This window comes from Mixophyes fleayi, chromosome 1, assembly GCF_038048845.1.
Source record: "Mixophyes fleayi isolate aMixFle1 chromosome 1, aMixFle1.hap1, whole genome shotgun sequence".
Classification (NCBI taxonomy): domain Eukaryota; kingdom Metazoa; phylum Chordata; class Amphibia; order Anura; family Limnodynastidae; genus Mixophyes; species Mixophyes fleayi.
This window is the reverse complement of record NC_134402.1, coordinates 39,791,351-39,812,417: the sequence shown is the minus strand read 5'-3', so window position 1 is coordinate 39,812,417 and position 21,067 is coordinate 39,791,351.

Sequence of the window (21,067 nt, the reverse complement as noted above, 5' to 3'; positions counted from 1 at the left end):
ACACATCTCAATAAATAATATATAGTATATTTAATTAATTCAAATGTGTTACAGTGACAGATTGAAGGGAACTATGACTAAATTATGTGTTGGGTAATGTAAAAAATTAGCAACTTCCATCTTTTTTGTTTTTATTTCAAATTCTGAAACATGTTATATGTTTAAAATTTCACTCACAAATAGTTCAATTAAATAACAAATTACTGTTGCATTTTTTTTTCCTGGTGCACAAATTTTAATTTCCCTCCTTGTCTAATTTGCAAATACCAGTTTTGACATCACAATTGAAGAAATGCAAGTTTTCTTAAAGTTCTTTCACCAACTCAATTTTTCCATTAAATTTACCATCATTCTTTGTAAGTGAGGCTCATTATGTGTTTTCAATGTACATTTGATTTGGCAAACTTATGTTGAAAATATGCTTTGTGACACCTCAAAGATCATGCTCACAAAGTATTTCTGGTATATAGCCTTCTGTTTGTTACGATGGAAATAATATTTAAACAGACAATTCTCCCTTAGCGATGGCTAGCACTAATCTAACACAGGTCATCAATGTTTTAGGTTGACCAACTTGTCCAGTGTCCTTTGCTCCGCCTACAGGAAACACAAGCCTTTTAAAATCAAAGCTCCTCCCAGGGCCTGATTAAGGGTTCTGGCCGCCCTAGGCTAATACGGCCGCAGAGCACCCCCCCCCCCCCTCCTCCGAATATATAGGTGTATAGGAACACTCCTGAATATGAATGTTCAGGTGTATTCTCCAGCATTCAAATTTAGACAGATTGTGCCATTGTCTCTTACCTGTCCTTGCTCTTCTCTCTTGCAACTTTGTTATCCTCTCGCTGGCTTCTGGAAAGTTGGCGTCCTTTTTTGAAAATGCAAAAATGTATTATAATGCAAACCCTGAATAATTAGGCCCTTTAGTTAAAACAAAACACTCCATTATGGCCAGCTAAAAGTATCCCATTGGACAGGCATATATAAGCAATATCTGAATATTTGTTGTCAATCAAATACAAACCTCTACCAGCCCCATCTCACTAATATTTAGTATTCTAGTGATTGCTGAGACCACCCATGTGACCACCACACAATCATGAGATTCTGCCCCCCAAAGCTGCTCTATTTTTTAAAATACCCCCTGCAGCCATTTTCCTTAACCACAACCCCCCCCCCCCCACAGCCATTTTCCTTAACCCCTGCTGCAGCCATTTTCTTTACCTCCCACCCTGCATCCATCCCCCTTGCAGCTATTTTCCTTACCTCCACTCTGTTAGCTAGCTATCCCCCCCCGTCACATCAAAACTCCCCCAGTCACATATATCAGCCCCCCTCCTCTGCCCTCCTTCATACATATCAACCTCTCTACCTCCCTATAGATTTTCATGGCAGCCCCCCCTCCCACCCTATAGATTTGTATGACAGTCCCCCTCTCCCTCCCTATACATATGCATGACAGTCCCCCCTCTCCCTCCCTATAGATATGCAGGGTAGTCCCCCCCTCCCTATAGATATGCAGGGTAGTTACCCCCCCTCTCTATAGATATGCAGTGTAGTTCCCCCCCTCCCTATAGATATGCAGGGTAGTTTCCCCCCTCCCTATAGATATGCAGGGTAGTTTCCCCCCCCCTTCCTATAGATATGCAGGGCAGTTCCCCCTCCCTATAGATATGCAGGGCAGTTCTCCCCCTCCCTATAGATATGCAGGGCAGTTCCCCCCCTCCTTATAGATATGCAGGGCAGTTCCCCCCCTCCCTATAGATATGCAGGGCAGTTCCCCCCCTCCTTATAGATATGAAGGGCAGTCCCCCCCCTCCCTATAGATTTGCAGGGCAGTTCCCCCCCTCCCTATAGATATGCAGGGCAGTTCCCCCCTTCACTTACCTGTAGTTGTGCCAGCGTCGCTCCTCTCCTCAGATCAGCAGATAGGAAGTGAAGACGTCCTGCTTCCTGTCTGCTGCACAGCAACAGGCAGCCTGGCGATTGGCTGTGTGTTGCTAACCACTGACCACCAATGCTTTTGATCGTCAAGCCCTCCACCCCCCCGCGGTGACCCCCCCCACGCGGCGACAGCCAGTGGCGACCCCCCCTCCCTCACCCCGAAAAAAAATATGAATGAAGAAAAAAAAAATTTAAAAAAAAAAAATAAAATTTAAAAAAAAAAATATCCACAGTGCCGCACCCCCCGGGACCCAGCGCCCCAGGCTGCAGCCTGGTCAGCCTAGTGGTTGATCAGGCCCTGGCTCCTCCCCAGCTCTAGTCTGATGGCAAGTGTTAAACCCATGTGTTCCTCTCCCAGTCTGACACCTCCCTCTTTCCCTAGATAAAGGCAATGCCGCAGCCACACCTACCTGGAGCCTACTCTGCTAGACATACACGGCAAGTTATTCATTTTGCCAAAACTTATTATAAATCCATGGTTTTTCTCCCAAATGTAATAAATATTGTTTCAGTTGAAATAGGCAGGAATTACTATATATTAAGAGAATTATAAATTCTGTGCCAAATTAAGATATTTTAATTGTACTTTAACTGTCTGTAAGAATAGAGTTTGACCAAATTTAACCATAAAAATAAATCTTATTTCGTGAATATGGCATATTATTTGATCATTTAATTAATTAGCTAATTTATTAAGTATCTTTGACCAACATCCACCCTTTCTCCAACCCAGCTGTCTACATTAGAATCTTCTGGGGGTAAATGTTTCAAACAGAGATTTTTGCAAATTGTTAATATCCGGCGGCTTTGCATTGTAATTTTTAAAGTTTTTCCTTTAAAGCCATTGCCGCTTTAAATTTACCATGCAAAGTCGCCGAATATTGGCGATTTGCAAAAATCACAATTTGATACATTTGCCCCCTAGATGGGTGGTAAGGAAAAAATTAAGAAAACATATAGTCTCTCTATGCTGTCTGTTGAATTCTCATTGAGGATTCATTCAGGGTAATACCTAAATGTTCAACTAAATCAAATTAGGAAAGTTATTTTTTGCATTGCCTAAAGCATATTTTATTCAAATTTACATGATAGTTCCCTTTTAAAAATATCTAGTTCTGTTCTCTATGTGGGCAATGTTTTGCAATCAGGCAAAATGTATGTAGAGACAGTGAGGAGCCCCAGGAAATTAAGTTAGCGATGCGTCTTAGAATTAATCAATCATGAAATACATTAAATAGAGAATCGGAGAAAAGTTTTTTGTTACAAAATAAGGAGTCGGCACGAATGAGAAATGAGCAAAGAGCAAACAAAAGATTGTGTATTAATCAATGAGTTTGAATGAGAAGCAAAAGGGAAAACAACGAATAGATACAAAAAAAAAAAATAAGGGGTGGTAAAAAGAGCTAAAAACAGCTCATTGCGTCCTAGTGTTAGATGTATCAGAGCGAATCTGTTAGAGAGTGGACGCTGCTAATTAAAGTGCAACAATGAAATCACTGAACCTAATTGTAACATTTTTACAATGAGTAATCAATTTACAAATATTAATAAGCATTTAAATGTGGGTCAGATTTGATATTCAGTAGAAGCAGGTCCGGTGCTGGGAGCTCCAGCGCCACCCAACCCAGAGTTGTCAGAAATGGCTTCACTGCGCATGTGCCGCTGGCTCATTCCCCCACATTGGTTCCGCTTCTTGGTCACTTAGGGCTTCATTTAGAGTGCGTCTAAGACTTACATGAAAGAGTAGAAGTGGGAGTGTGCCGCAGCTTGGTAGGGTATTACGAGTGGCACGCAACCCCAGCTACGTCCCCCTCTTAATACCCTACCGAGCTGCGACCAGTTCCTGCAGCCAGCTAACTACTTGCGCCACCTAATTCCTGCTGCACTTATTCAGTCTGGTTTTGACCTGTAATCCGCCTGCGTCTTGATCTGACTAGGGTAGTTTTTGCGGGTAGACGTCCATAGTATCTGAATTATTCACGGTCACGCCTACATAACTCCGTGTTCCACCCTTTCCCTCGTACTGAGAAGCAAGCGGCCGCAGTGTACACTTGAGTCTGAAAAGCAGACAGAACTGCAGGGACATGTTGCTTACTGCGCAGGGGTGTCAGTGGAAATGTGCAGGATGCGCCTGAAATGGACTTTGTGTCCGACTCTAAATGAGTCCCTTAGTCACAGAGCTGAGACTCAGAACTCGGAAATTAAGGGAGCGCAGCACGTCCCTGGGCTTAGCGTGTTCTGCCTGCCTGTGAAGGGCAATAGTGTAACTATCTAGATTAATTGTGATACCATTCACACTGAGTACTTGATACACAGCGGCGTCTTTTGAATAAATTGTGATATATCTCACATTTAATAAAATCACTTGTAATCAATTGTGACACATTTTACAATGCTCAATGAAAGATGAATTTACAGTTGTAGACAAAACATTTATGTTTGATACTAAGCAGTGAGACTATTCAAACCAACTGTAACATTACTCACACTGAATATTTAAAAGACAGTCTAAACAACAGTGTAATTATTTAAATGAATTGGGATACATCTCATATTGATTATCGGAATGACTCATGGATTGTAAAATACACATTACAAAATTACTTGTAATACATTGCAGACTGGCTATCTGAAATGACGGATCAATTGTTGAGACTATATAATAAAATTAGAGAACTTAATGGTAATGACAACAGTGTTAAAACCATGTAGTTATATGAATGAATTAAATTAATTAACTGGGATACACCACGCATGAAATAACATGCTATTATAAGTGAGAAGTGGATTCCTCTAATTATTTCTGGGTGAATATAATTATTTAGAATATTCTACAATTTGGGCCCTAATTATATGAGAAAATAAAATATAATAATTTGAGTATATTATATTGAGTATATTTATTTTCTTTTAATATTTTTTTTTTTTAAAACCACTTTTTCATTTCTTCCATAAGCAAATTTACTAATTTTATATAATATGTTTTTCAATCTTTTGAGTCCCCTTTAGATAGCATATCAATATATTGGATGATTGACTCTATGATATAATTTTTAAGCTAAAGTAATAAAGACTTTTAATTTTAGTCTTTTCAACTTTTGATTGCTAATCTAAGTGCCTCCAGATAAGAAAACTCTTTTCCCTTTTTTTCTCTTTGCGGAGGATATTAGTATTCAGGAAGGCACCTTCCGCACTTGGAATTATATGAATTTATGATATTAGAATTTACTGTGGGGAATGATTTAATCTGAGATTGGGTATATTCCTTGCTCCATACAAATGTTAGTCAAATTCAGAACAGCATTTTTCCACTTTATAAGGTATAGAGATTTATAAAATAAAGGATTACATAGTGATATGATATAATATAATATCAACATGGACATACCTTTGGATTCTTGTAGAATCAATAGAGAAATATGCAAGCTCAAAAAGACTTAAAAACATGGATTTGTACCTTAGGACTAAATTATGTTCTAATGGCTAGAGCATATAATAGATTATTCCTTAATTCTTTTTAGTCTCAAGCGTACATTAAAGCAGCTCAGCATCGTTCTTTCATTGATTTAGAGGGAAACCTATGAACGTACTCCTGACCTCAACTTCATAGTTACTAGGCAGTCAAGTAAACAAAAACAGTTCATCGATCTTAGTTTTAAGCAAGGAAACACAGCCAATATATCTAATATCCAATATGCAATTATACTATAAGTGCAAACTCAGTATTTCAAAACCAAATGCTGATACAGAAATGTATGATATTTACAACATCAAAAACAATTAATGCCTATATGTAATTTACTACTGTGTAGGAAGTGAGTATAGGCATAAATTGTCCAGGAAAATACTCGTAGAAACAATAGTATGTAAAAAGTATATTAATACAATATGATTAATTCCTAATTTTTTTGTGCATATTGATATATGTGGTTTAATAGTAAATAGTCCTTACTGTACATGGCCTATGTTCGTACAACCCTTTCCTCCCACGTTCCGCCCATCAAGTCATAAGCAGGCGTAAGTGTCATTTACGTCCATGCAATTTGTTCATTGACATAAAGTTCTTTCCTGGGCAGAGCTATTTCTCACAAGATACTGTACGTGAATGGACTTATGTCTGATCATGAATCAGGCATATGGTTCCATATATTAAAATAACACTAAGAAGAGATTGATTCTTTACTGTACACATGTGGTACTTAGTTGGAACATACAACTACTGAATATACAACTAATAGGGGAATGCTACACTTCCATATGATATGAATTATATAAGAGTTATATGTCACACAAGACACTGTAAAAACTTTAATTCATACACTCATCATCTCCCCCATCGACTATTGTAATTCCCTCCTTACTGGTCTTTCCAAAATCAGTTTCCAGCCCCTACAATCTATTTTGCACACAGCAGCAATATTTATTTTCCTTGTAAATCGTTTTACATTAGCTGAGTCACTCTGTCAGTCTCTACATTGGTTGCCTGTTTTTCAACAAATCCAATATAAAATTCTTCTACTAACCTACAAGGCCATCAACAAAATTGCCCCGACATACATCTCCTCACTTGTCTCAAAATATCTCCCAATTCGACACCTCCATTCTGCACAAGATCTGCGTCTCTCTTCCACTCTTGTCACTTCCTCCCATTCTCGGTTACAGGACTTTTTTCGGGCTGCACCAACTTTATTGAATTCACTCCCTCGCACCACAAGACATTCCTCTAGTCTTCAAACCTTCAAGCGTTCTCTGAAAACCCACCTCTTTAGACAAACTTATAATATTCCTCTACCACCCTCTTAATCTCCCTAGGTTACCCTATTACCACCCTCTACACAGCTAACACAAGATAACAACCCTCTGACCAACATAGTTATGTGACTGAGCATGCAGCTTTCTAAATACTTTGTAACCTTTGAATTCTAGCTGGACTAATATTCAATATGATGTAACACTTACCCTTGTGCTTCACACCATTGTCCCATAGATTGTAAGCTTGCGAGCTGGACCTACTTACCTCTATGTATGTATATATTACCCAGTATTATTTTATTACTGTTTGTTCCCAATTGTAAACCGCTACGCAATCTGCTGGCGCTATATAAATAAATGTTGATGATGGTGATGAAGAGTTATATAAGAGTACGACCAATCGGAATGGCAAACTGATTCTAGTTGGAATGAGACTTTAAATAAAATGTATTAGGTTGGACTGATTTAAATTAAATAAATTAAATAAAATGATATAGAAAGGAGCCAAATCGTAACTATAATTGATACCATATGGGTGGAGGCTTTCCAGGGTGCATATCCAGCACATTTCTTGTTGTGATCATTTTTGCTGCAAATCACCACCTCTCTCTTACAATTTTACCTGCGCAATCACTTTAAAAGAAAGACATTTCAGATCGTCAGAGAGAGAAGTGTTCTGGTACTGAATGGTTCTCATCTTCATGTGTAATATTTCTAAAATATTCTATTACTATTGTATTGTACCACCTTTTTGTTTTCCCACATATTTCAGGTCACAATGACACTCTAAAAAATATATGACCTATGTGCTCGGCCAATTAAGAAAAAAACGTGACATAATAACAGGACCTAGTCAATGAATTTTGGGAACTACAATTTAGTCAATTTTCAAGGCCTCCCAGTGTTTCAGGATTTTTTTTGTGGTCTGTCTGTCTGTCTGTCTGTTTGTCTGTACTGTTGAACTGTGTGATGAACAGAACACCATATCTAGTTTTACTCCTTTCTCTATAATCTATGAGTGAGAATTTTTCAAAGCATTGAGGATGTTGAGCTTTGTGTGGGTCAAATAAAGGTCATTTAAAAGTAAGCATAGCATTGACATATCTGAGAATGGCATACGGAATATGCAGTGCCAAGCCAGTTCCACCAAGTGCAGTATAAAGTGGTACAATTCAATCACAAACAGTGTAAATCATGTAAAAATAGTGTAAATCTTTATATCATTCACAATATTTTAACAATACTAAAGTGTCAATGCTGTACATACTGTATGTTTTTCAAACAGAATTTAGCCCCATAATATAGATATGAATAAAGAGAAAGGGTCCATGCTTGGATGAAGAGTGGGGAACAATTCAATGGCTTGATAGTCACCGATGACATTTTTGTGGATCATGTTTCAAAGCTATTATTTAGCAACAAAACCTAAATCTCTTGTCCAGGACAATTATGATTTTTAAATGTACTGTATACCGTACTGGTAAAGAGATTATTTACATCTACCATTTCATACCATACCATTTCATCTACTGCCCAATAGTAGCAGCCATGGTAATCCCTTTGCAGAGGTGTAAGCCTGTCAATTTTTATGAACTAGTGGGACACAGGATAACACTATAGTACTGACAGTGACAGAAGATATATAGGAAACTACTATATTTTAATTTCTGTGACAAGACCCAAAGTATACTTCCTCAGAAATTTCGACTGTGCAGGCCCAAATGATGTCATTAAAAACTGCACTGTACTATGCTTTGAGTACGTAGGTATTCAGCAGATTGTTATGGCATTACAAAGTAATATTTTGTAACACAGTTTATATGCTTTTGTTTTTATTCCAAATATGTTTATTTGTTTATTTTTTCATTATATTATAGTTCGCTTGATCATAATCTAATTGAATTAGTCTTGGCATTAACATTAAAAAAATATTTGAAAAGGTGTCAAAGCCTAAAAACAAAGAATAACTGCTCTCAATGAGTAAATGATTATCACAGAATCCCCTTACTAAAGTAACTTGAAATAATTAATTCACTTATTTCTAGCTTTGACTACTGTAATCTAGCAAAATGATGTAGCTACAGGAATGTGACAAATGTATTACACTTGTAGTAGGGAAAGTGTCTTACTGTAGGAACATGTACTTTATGCATTACATTCAATAAATATAAGTTATTCCACAGGTTCTACAGGTTTTTATGACTCCAATTTCAATTAATTGCTAAGTTGTGAAGCATTGACCTATTAGTCAGTGCAGTGATATGGACATAATTAGGACAGATGATGAGACAGTAAAAGTGCTGCTAAGAGATTATTTTACTCAAGATTAGTACAGCTGCAGACAGTGGATGTGAGTGAATGGCAACTGAGCTTATTAATAAAATGGTTAAATAATGCAACTAGTTTTCTGTGCCCAACTGTGTTTCATTAGTTAATTAACTATAACATTGCAAATTATTTGCCATTATATAATATATTATATAATATACATTTATATAATTCACATTTGGCAAAATGAAAATCTCCCAAACTACTTTAACCTATGTAAACAAAAGAGGCCCTGCCACAGAAATTGAGGTTCTTAATAAAGGATTGCCATTTGTAATAACAAACGTGGATCTTTTGCTGGCAATGAATACCTACTGAAAGCAAGTAGTGAAGATGCCTGGTGGTAGCAATAGACACCCAGGTCTAAATTACATGACAGTAGCTGTTTTAATTGTGTCTACATCTTTGTGGAAGACAGCCTGTGTTACTGAGAGTTGGATTAATAGCACTTTTATCCATGGACTGTGTCAAGTCTAAATGGATACTGTAATTGGAGGCTTATAATTAAAGTGTCAGTTGTTTCATTGCCAGATGTAATTGTAATAAGAACTGCAACTTCTCCGTAACAAAATTAACTCTCCACAGTTAAGGGGCCTACAGGATTTGTGGATTTATCTGAAAGGATTCATGTAAGATACAACATTTCCTTAAGAGGGTCCCTTTTGCCTCCGGATTTTTCTCCTGAGGATTGTTCCTTCGGAACCTGAATTTTGGTTTTAAGATACTGGACACAATTTGATATTAATTGCAATTTTTATATTAACTTCATTCTTGCAAACAAATTGGGGAATGCATTGTCAGCTAATTTAATGATCCAATATGTATGTGTTATGTTTATTGAACTAAGTTTATTAACTGCTTTTAACCATATGTGATAGACGAGTGTTTAAAATAATTTATGGATTTTTAGATTGGATTTTTATTCGCCTTTGTTTAGTCTCTCCTTTGCTGGTTTGTAATAACAGTATAAGTAGAATTGGCTATATTTTTTATAGGGAAAGAGGATTAGATTAAAAACATCTTTTTAATTCCCAATTGAGTAAGTATGGAATGTGATGCAAAAACTATTTGAGGAAACTTACTATTTCAGATGTGACAGTATAGTTATTATTAATTAAATATATTTAAATAAGTACAAATAAAAGTTAAATTACCCTATAATGAATTATTCATCTATAGATACATTTATGAATATGGTCACTTCTGTAACAGAGGGCCTTACTTGGGTTATAGTAATTAAAAACCATGTTATGAGGAATGATAAAAATAAAATAAAGTGGTATATGAACCAAATGTATACATTAGTACAATATAGTATATAAATTGTAATGTTTTTTTATTCACTTACACAATATAGGACTATGAATAAGACAATTATACACCAATTATCTGCACACCTTCCTGCTTCATATACATTACATTACTAGATCACATTATATACAGTAGAAATATAAAATAACGTTAACAGGTGGGGGATCATGATTGGACTTGCTACATTGGATGAGTGCACCAGGCACTCACTCTGTATGGCAAAAATCTTCATTTCCCCTCTCAGTGATTTAAGACGTAGGAAACATACATACATACATACATACATACATACATACATACAAACAATGCAATGTATCAAACGGCAGTTTGAAAAACCACATGGGAAACAGTCGTAAAAAGGTGAATATTTCAAACATGGTTCTGATTGGTGAAATTGCTGAAATAAGGGAATCATTTTCCTGTGCTGATATACTGTAGTGTACAAACTTGAAGAGTACATTGATAACAGGCTGCACAGCAACCAAGGGTTCTACCGCCATCATATATAGGTGCAGTAACAGGCTATTCTATGGACCCTGCCTGTGTTTGTATGTGTACAGTAATTGGTACAGAGAATTTTACTGCTTTCTCAAAACATTTAGGGCTAGATTTACTAAACTGCGGGTTTGAAAAAGTGGTGATGTTGCCTATAGCAACCAATCAGATTCTAGCTATCATTTTGTAGAATATACTAGATAAATGATAACTAGAATCTGATTGGTTGCTATAGGCAACATCACCACTTTTTCAAACCTGCAGTTTAGTAAATCTAGCCCTTAGTGTGTTACAATATTTTATAGTGGGATTCAATTCAGTTATTATTCAACACGCCATCTTGTAAATTAGCTTTATTATTTTAGACATAGTGGTTGAGATACCAATCTATTTGTACATCTAAACAGCAAATTACACTAATTTAAATGCAGAAAAAATAATGGTTTTCGGAGAATGAGTCTCATCCGTATGTTTATAAAAGATACATTTCCTACCTTCCAGTTGTACTTTTGTAAAAAAGCGTATTTATAGATTCACTTTGCTTCAAACACCCAAAACTAACTCTTAATAAAAAAAATTCCCATTGTCTCCTACTCGCGTGTTCAATTTAAGGCATAAATGAAGCCACACTAAGCAGAATTTGGAGAGGGAATTGAAAAACGGATTACATTCTGCTTATTTCATCCTGCAAAACCAGGACCAGATTGATCTTACAGGAGGGTCCACCAGTTTTGCAGTTCATAACTTGAACTATCTGTCTTCACCTGTGTATTTCATCTTCAGTTAAAAATGTTACAGATCATTTATTTTCACTATAAGGAATTTCATAAAATACAACTTGAATGACTAGAGGGAACCGGCAAGAGGGACTGGCCCTCCCTCACTTGACAAAATATCATGAGGCTTGTATTTTATCCCAGGTTCGAGATTGGTATCTCCCAGAAGGAGTGAAACCTTGGGTAGATCTGGAGGTAGCGTGTACTCCAGAATTCCCCTTGACAGATCTTTTATGGATACCTGTCCAGTGGAGACCTCCTGTGGAGACCTTGCCGGCTCTTATCAGAGATACTTTGACTGTGTGGGATCGATTATGCCAGAGTACCGAGGGGTTGTTGCGTCCCATGACGGGTGTGTCTCTACGGGTGATAGCCAAATACCGGACTTGAATCTTTCTGGATGGATTGGTAGGGGTATTCGGACTCTAGGACACTTGCTGGACTCGGGTGGGCTCTTCTCCTACTCACACCTCAGTGCCCTATACTCGTTGCCCAAAGGTGTCTTTTACAAATACCTCCAAATCAGGCATCTATTAACTTCGTTACCGTTCAGTATTCCGGCAATAGGCCCTCCTTTAGGCAGGTATTACTCCCCATTAACTAAAGGTAGTAGTAGAGCCATTATTACCCTCTGGTATAAAACCTTATTGAGCCTTGATATCGCTCCTAAGTCTAAACCTCAGACCCAATGGGAATCAGCCCTTCAGTTAGATTTGTCAGAGGAAGACTGGGAACATATTTTCGCCAACTCCTTTAAAATGTCCAAGTGCCTTAATCACACTGAGATGCTAGTAAAATTATTGAATAGAGTGTATGTTACCCCAGACAAACTTCATAAAATCTGGCCTTCCATATCCCCACTATGTTGGCGTAATTGTTCTGAGCGTGGTGATATTTTCCATATATTTTGATCATGCCCTGTAATAAGGCCTATATGGAATAAGGCCTTTCAATTGATAAGCTCAGTCCTTCGTCACTCGGTCCTCCCCACACCAGAGTTAGCGTTATTGCAATATTATCCCCCCTCTCTTCCCAGTTGGGATAGATACGTGACAGGCCAGATACTGATAGCAACCAAAGCAGCTATAGCTCAGGCTTGGAAGCAGCCTCTCCCCCCTACTCTGGCCAAGGTAATCTCCAAAATGAATTTCAATTTCGAAATGGAAACCCTGGGTGTCCCATATTCCACGTCAACATCGTCCCCGCTGATTAAGTGGAGAGCCTGGCATAATTATGTGACAGATGGGGAGGGAAATTCAGCACTTTCGCTTCCCTCGCCCTCTAATGACAATGACACCGGTGAATGATCTTTTGTTTGATGGTGTGTAAAGTATTAGACAAGCCAAATGTATACAACGTATAGTCAGATACATTTGATTTTGATGCTGTATTTTTTTTTCAAGTATATTGTGTATGTGTTCCATCCCCTTTATGTACCCTTTTCCCCCTTTTTTTTCTTCTGTACCCCTTTTGAAAAACCAATAAAAATTGTATTCGTTAAAAAACAAAAAAACACAACTTGAATAGATTTTGTTTCCTTTAAATTCTACTAATCAATTTAATTTAATTTAAAATGAAGTTAACATCAGCGGCGGGATCTTCTAGTGCCGGAAATCTTCACAGTCACTTTTTCATCCAATCGGAATTTACATCATTTTGGAATTACAGCAATGGGAATTTTACAGCCGCTGTAACTGCTGTTGGCGTTATCAACTTCGCCAATGTGACTACCACTGAGTCTATCAGACTAAACTACATTTGCTCCTGGGCCAGCTTCCGCTATACTGTTACAACTCTTCTACTGTAGAGTGTGATGAAAGTTGAGTAAGTAGAGAACATTTTGCTCCCTCCTGAGTGAAAGGGGTCACAGGGGATCCCCATTTATTTTCATTTGAACTAACTACATAGTGCACAAAACATTACGGGGAGATTTATCAAACCTTCGAAAATGATAGCGGACAGATCCAATTTTCCTTTTTAGATGGTTTAACTATATCCCGTATAGCTAAACAAAAAAATTACATTGGAGGCCCTGCTGACGAGTCCCCTTTAAGTAATATGAACCCTTTCCATCATGAGAATAAATTTTAGCGCTTGGTATAATGTTTTATTTCCTCATTTAATTAGATAGATCTCTATAGATGAAGTACACGTTTTGCCAGCAGCTGAGAATCACTGAGGCTTTTTAAATATTCATGAACCAAAATTGGATAAATAGTGAAAACACTCATTAAAAAATAAAGCATGCTTGTGTTTTGTCCTCTACAGCACTGGCACAATAAACTGTGTTAGCAAGTTCCATCACAGACCTCTGGTCAATTAAAAGAAAGAGTCCCACTACGTTGAAATGAATCATTCTCTGCACAGTTATTTTTGTACTGTGCAAAACTAATTGAATATTGCCATTTATTTATATGGGAAAATGTATATTTTTGCTTAGAAATATTACTTTGTTATGCTACACCCCTTTTATATTGTGCTGCTCGCTATGCCGAATTGTCAGTGAGTAACGAAACCATGTGTGTGTGAATAGTACATCAGTGTATGTATTGCCTTACAAAATTAGTTCCCCGCCGCAAATAGCATACAAATTAAATGGTATAATAGAAAATTTAGAGGAGCACTTGAAAATCTCAATGTTATTTGCAGAGCGAGTGCAAATATGAATAAAATGTTAAACTCCCTGCTCATTAATGCTGACCGAGAGTAGACAGCTTTTTAAGCACTTCATTACCGTAGTTCACCTCAGGGGCGGTTCTAGAGAATTCTTCTACCCGGGGCGATTTGGGTGTGGGGGGGGGGGGCAATTTAGGCCTTTTTTACATCTGAGGCTGCCGGCGGCTGCATACTATGTGAAGGTCCGTTCAGCAGTGACAGGTAGGGACAGTGTGCTGCCCGGATGCTCTGACTGTGTTTAAAACACAATCAGAGCAGCCGGGCAGCACACTGTCCCTGCCTGCCACTGCCGAACGGACCTGCACATAGTGTGCAGCCGCCGGCAGCAAGCCCCTGCCTGGATCCGCCACTGGTTCACCTCTCTCACCCCACGCACCCTTCATTACAAAGCCAATATTTAGATTTAGGTTTGGTCCTCTCTAGTTGGGAATTACTTTATTTTTTTTTGTTTGTTGCACCTCATTGTACGTCCAGAAGCGGTGAAGTTTCTCTGATGCCAGACTAAGCACCAGCCAACCAGTAAGGAATAATATCCTTGGTTTAGTGGATTCCGGGCCATTTGGCCATCTACTCGTTTGGTTTAATATTAGTCTGTTTAGCTAAACATGCATTTTGCTTTCCCCGCCATCATTTCAATTTTAATTATAACTGTGACCTTATTTGCCAAATTTATATCGGTGTCCGCGTCTTTATTTCATTAATACAGTAATAAGTTTGACGTGCTAATGAAGAGGTTTATTGTGCAGTGGAAAGAAGCATCAAAGTTATGCAGATTATTTACCCTGTTAATTTAGGAATCTGAATTTTGCCAAAATAAACATGGTTAGATTTCTAATCAAAATAAAGGGGATCATCCAGGAAAAATGGGGACACACTTTGTATATAATCAAGTGGCAGAATTATAAGTATTTAAGACATAAGACATCATGATAGCTGATGAAATTAACTTACCAAGATAAGGAAACAGACATTGCTTAGCCTTGTTGTTTAAAAGGGTCGTCCTCCTGTACATAATGTGGGCACTAGGGGATCAGCGGTGTGCGGTGAAAACGTCACAGGGGCACTTTGCTGTCTATTTCTATTACTATTTAGCAATCACACATTGATTCCCACATTGCTGCAAAGAAGCGTCTTCACTTTTGACCCCTGGAAAGTCACCAGTTCATGTCCCTCACTTAGCTGGAGCTCTGTTGTTGAAATGGAATTATAAAGCAGATCTTTACTCCATTCCTAATTTATAGAGACAGACGCACATTTATTTTTTAACATGGACTCTTTAATAATATTATTAAATAATAAACTTTTATAGAAAATAGTGAAAAGTCCCTAAATAAAGTGTTTCTATCAATTTAAAGCACAGCAAACCTTTAAACAGTTTGATGCGGCTTTTAAAGATTTAATTGCACAGTTCATTCATCGTAACCTGTGCACTCTGCTGTACGGAACACGTAGCAGCTCGTAGCTGTAATCTAACTACCACTGAAAATGAAAAGGAACACAGTAGCCCATGGCTTTATAGGTCAACTCTCGCCATTGCACCAACACTGCTTAGCATATTGGTGGGATAAACCCTCATTTGCTTAATTGGCACCATGAAACCCCGCTCACTATGTGCCAAGGACATGGAGGGCAGCAGTCACTAGCTTCTTGTCTGTGAAGCTGGCGACTGCTTCTCCTCCATGTGGGTAATGGACTGGGAGCACAGTGCCAGGCTATGATGTCACCGTCTGGCGAAACATTTCATAGAAGATAACATGATGCAGTGCAGTGCCCAATGGGAAGGGGGGCAGAGTCTGATGGGTTTTGGGAGCAGGGCACAACTAGTGTGCCCAGGGGGCACATTCCAGTTATATCCAGGGTAGCATTATATTTAAATATGGACCTGGCTATAGCATGCCAATAGATTATTAATAATATTTTCAAATAACAAGAGGTACAGAAAAGAAAAAGGGGAGAACACAGATGGGGGAGGGGGTACATTTTGTCCCTAGAAGTGTCCCTATTTTTCAATAATGACCAGCTGTATCGGTCATTTTTTCTTGTTCTGTACAGAGGACGCAATTTCTCAGTATACAGTCTTAATCTTCGGGCCTTACTGGTTGATATTTCTTGAAAAAAAATAATTTAATTTAAAAAATAATAACAAATTGGATTATAATCAAGTTCAGAAAACATATCCAGACTTCCTAATATTCTTGATTGGTGCACCAAGGTCCCCCGATTCTTACCCTCCGCACCCTGCCCAAGAGTGAAGTTTTCATAGAAATGATATTATAATGTTGCTGAATTTGTTACTTATCAGCATCCTAAGGGAACCAATAACCAGAGCCCTATTATGCGCTGGCCTCACTATCCAATTTTGATCAGGTATTTAAAAAAAGGATTTAATCCAACACTGCTCATCGTTATTAATTCCTGCTTACAAGGCACCCGGGTCACTTGAAGCTATATCTAAGCTGGATGCTAACTGGCTGTAAAGCAACTAGTATTAACTTTTTCGGTAAATAGTAAGATGTAGTCTGCATATTCCAAACATAGAAATCTGTCTTGTGCTTCCAGTCTCTATTCCAATGAATGAGAGCAAGTAGACAGAGCTACACTCCCTATTCTCCACTCTATCACCTGCAACTTGTTCCTTGACCTTGTCCTTGGCTTGTGCTTCCAGTCCTTATTACAATGAATGAGAGCAAGTAGACAGAGCTACACTCCCTATTCTCCATTCTATCACCTGCAACTTGTTCCTTGACCTTGTCCTTGCAGCCCAATCAAAGGTGACAACTTGCTTAAAGCCATGTTGTTAGAACTGCCATTAGTAACGCTACCTAGTAATGTAGCACAGTGCTTCAGCATGTCTTACAGATATCTGCACCATAAATAGAAACAGAAGAAGAATATGAATACAGAATTACTCTGACCAATGTACTTTACCAAATATTCTGGGAATTTGCAAGTTGGTCAATGGAAAAATGCCAAAACTTTGTAATATTTATATGGTGCCTCCCACATGGCACATCAGAAGAGGTATATTTAAGAAGCAGAGAATGCACAGGTACGTTTCCAGGCCGTGCCTCTAGTTTCATGGCCCCTGCCCGTTTTCAATACTTCTGGCTGAGCTCTGTTGGGCAAACAAGGGTTGAATATTTTGAAAGCAGTCAATTATAGGATATTGTGACGCCTAACCTAAACTGGTAAAAGGCAAAATTGCCACTGTGTTGTCTGTCTTGGTTTGAGTGTTTGTGGTAATGTCTTGTCCTCCAAATGAACAAACTGGCCAGATGAAAGAAAACTCATTGTGCCATGGTAACCCAACCCAGTGCCCTACATTGTTAGCCAAAGCAATGGGCATGGCATGACTTTATCATCCATTAAGTATGTCTGTTAGATGAGAAAAAATGTAGACCCAACTTCCCAACCGCTCCTCGCTGATGCTGCTCTGCCTACATTGAGGGTATCATCAACATCTTACATGGAAAACAAATAATATGATACAATACAATATACTCTGTAACTTTCATTTCAGTCTTACCGCAAAGTCTGTAGGCTAAGCAAGTACCACACCTGGAAGAACCCACTGATTTAATATTTAATATTACTCCCTTACAATGGAACTGGTGTATTACTCCTCACAAATTTGGTTCACAAATTTAGATTCTTATATATATATATATATATATATATATATATATAAGCTGTTGCGGACTGATATTGGTAAAAATTGGACTCTTAATTAAAAGCTTCCAATGTTCCCTAATGATAATGTCTACATGCTTTTAATTGTACCCTTTATTAATGAACTATTTTCTCATTTCTTTAGGCAAAGCCTTTATAGCAGTAGAATTTCCTCTTATTTTTGTTAACTTGCCACTTGAAACACTGTGAAGCCCATTCATCTGGTGGTTTCTTTGTTCCTGTATATATTTCAGTCCATTGGTTTTACATAAATTATTGTACTTATATTTTCATTTTCTATATATCTATTACCAGATCTAGAAATAACCTCCAAGTTACTTGTATTGAAGGTCAAATGAATAAAGAATATATTATTATCCAAATATATATAAAATTACTCAAGAATTTTTACTGTCCATGTCTCTGAACCAGTAGGCCAGGTTCACCTCATGAATATATTGGCATTACTGGGGGCTGAACTTGGTGTCCATTGCAACTTTTTCGAACTAGACTTGATCTCTGAATCAGTAGAATTTATTATTCAAATTAAATCCAATAACTTCCAATAGGAAGCTTTTGAGATCATCTGTATTCTGACTTTGGTTCAAAGAGTATCTGATTGCTAACTGATGGTCAGTAATGGTATACACAGAACTCACGTCTGTAGTTAGATGTAGTCCTCATGTCATTTTATCTTATCTAATTTATTAAATATATGCATAGTATCCTTCAAATATGCTTTAGCAACCACCACATAGGGTTGCAAGTGATGGTTAATGTAATGGGATAAATTGTTAAGGAATTAGTGCCACCACTATGGGTCTACCAGGTGAATTACTGAAGTTCTTATGGATTTTTGGTACAATGTATAACACAGTTACAACCGGATTCTAAAAATTATATTTTTCTTCTTCTACTTTCATGACATTTTTGTTCAGAAACTTCTTCATCAAGGAAACAATTCTGTTGTTGATACTTTCAGTGGGGTTTCCCTTAATTGGTACATTATCATTCATGCCTCAGGACTACTTTGTCACAATGTTCTATATTCATAACGACATTGGGCCTGATTCATTAAGGAAAGTTAAGTCAAAAATTGAGTAAGTAGTCTCCTGGACAAAACAATGTTACAATGCGCGGGGTACAAATTAATTTTCTATTTTGCACATAAGTTAATATAATAAATAAATTTTTAATAAAATAAAAAGTAACAAAGCACACAAATATTAACTTTAAATTTTAGTGTACAAATAAGCTATCTAGTATTTGTGTATTACATGAAAAAACAGTCAGTATTTAACTTGTGTGCAAAATAGAAAACTAATTTGCACCCCTTGCATTGTAACATGGTTTTGTCCAGGAGACTACTAACTCAATTTTTTACTTAACTTTCTTTAATGAATCAGGCCTAATACCACTACCCCTCTTTATTTGCTGGCTTTATTATGCTTTGATTATTGGTTTTTTTAGTGATTTCCTTCATAGTAAGGTTGGAATGGGACCTGGGACTATATTTAAGATTTCCTGAATCAGTATTTACTTATTCAGTAATGTCACTATTAACCATCCTCTGTTACGAACAGGATTAGATGTGTTTTTATTTTCAATAAATTTTCTTTTGATACAAAAAATTATTTAAAGAAAGTTTTCTTAGAAACTTTTGCACATCTATGAATGAACAGATTAATATAATTTGTAGGTGCAAATTTGAAGGACTTTTTTTAATTCAGAGGTTAAAATATAGGAACTCAAATTATAGGGCTTATTCAATTCTCAATGATGAGCCGCTAAGCATCACAGCGAAATTCGGCTGTGCTGATTGGCAGGTACTACAGCACCCTGATGTTATGGATTTTCCTGTGTACCTCTGTTGCATTATCACGGAGTCCCTTCACAACTTATCTGGTTATATGTGTTAGTATAATCTATTAAGCTTATATCATCACATGACTTCTCCTATGTTTTGTATTTTTTGTTTTTAGCTCTCCTTCCCCTCCCCCTCTTACCTCACTTTATAATAAAACCCATTAGTTATTCAGCTCTGTTTAAGCTTGGAATTAACCAAATTATTGAGTAGCAGACTTGCTCCATCAGGGGGACTATTTGTTATTTTATAGGAATTATTGAATACAATTAAATTGTGAGTGTAAACAAATACATTGCCCTTACCGTATGTGTTAAAGATAATGCACTAGGGGATTTCCGTGCTGAGATATTGCCATGTTTGAGGAAATAGATAAGAACCGAACTTTCACAGTAATTCCCAGAGTGCTGCTAGACCTTCACTTTATTCATGATTGTTCTTTTATGGCTGCTGTTTAGTGAAGCCCCATTGTCTTCACCATATGTAGCACTCACTGTGGAGTTTGCTGAAACTTAAGGGTGGGATCACTTAACGGGTGGGGGAACTGCACTTGGAGATGGAGGGTTCCTAAAGTGGTAATTAGTAGAATCTATTTGTTTGTGCCCAACGTTCTATGAAAGATTTCAAAATGCCTTTGTGATCTGTTAAATCAGAATCCTAACCTTAGCTGCGTGGCATTTCTGAAAGAAAATCACATTTCTTAAATATAGTCATTAGGGCTAGGGCCATGGTATTAGTTTAGGATTAAAGTAAAGACCAGGCTTGGACCTCTGATATTTTAATTTTTTTTATGTTTTGGGAATTTGCTTATATTTGGGGAGGAGGTTTAAGCAAGTGCTGGTTTTGGAGCTTGCTAATACTTTCAGTAGCCTAAGATAACCCCTCACTTAGCCCCAAAATCACTGAAAATGTGATTTTCTTTCAAAACCATAAGCATCGGTCTCCTGATCATGTTCAGTGCTATGAGATGTAGCACAGGCATCCAGAAGCTGGCTTCAGTATCATAAAACATCCAGTGGGATGCTCCGCATGAGGACTTCCATGTTATACTGACATAACAGGAGAATGTTTATTGTATTGCAGAGGCACAGAACAGACAGGGAGACCTGAAAGAGCAGTAGAAAGATTATTGAGCTTTTTCTTTGTCAGTGTGCACTTATATCGGATATTTCCTTTTCTGAACCCATAACTGTCATGCTTACAACTAAATTGTTCTCCTCTGCTATTTTGTGCCCTTTTTCTACCAAAAGTAAAA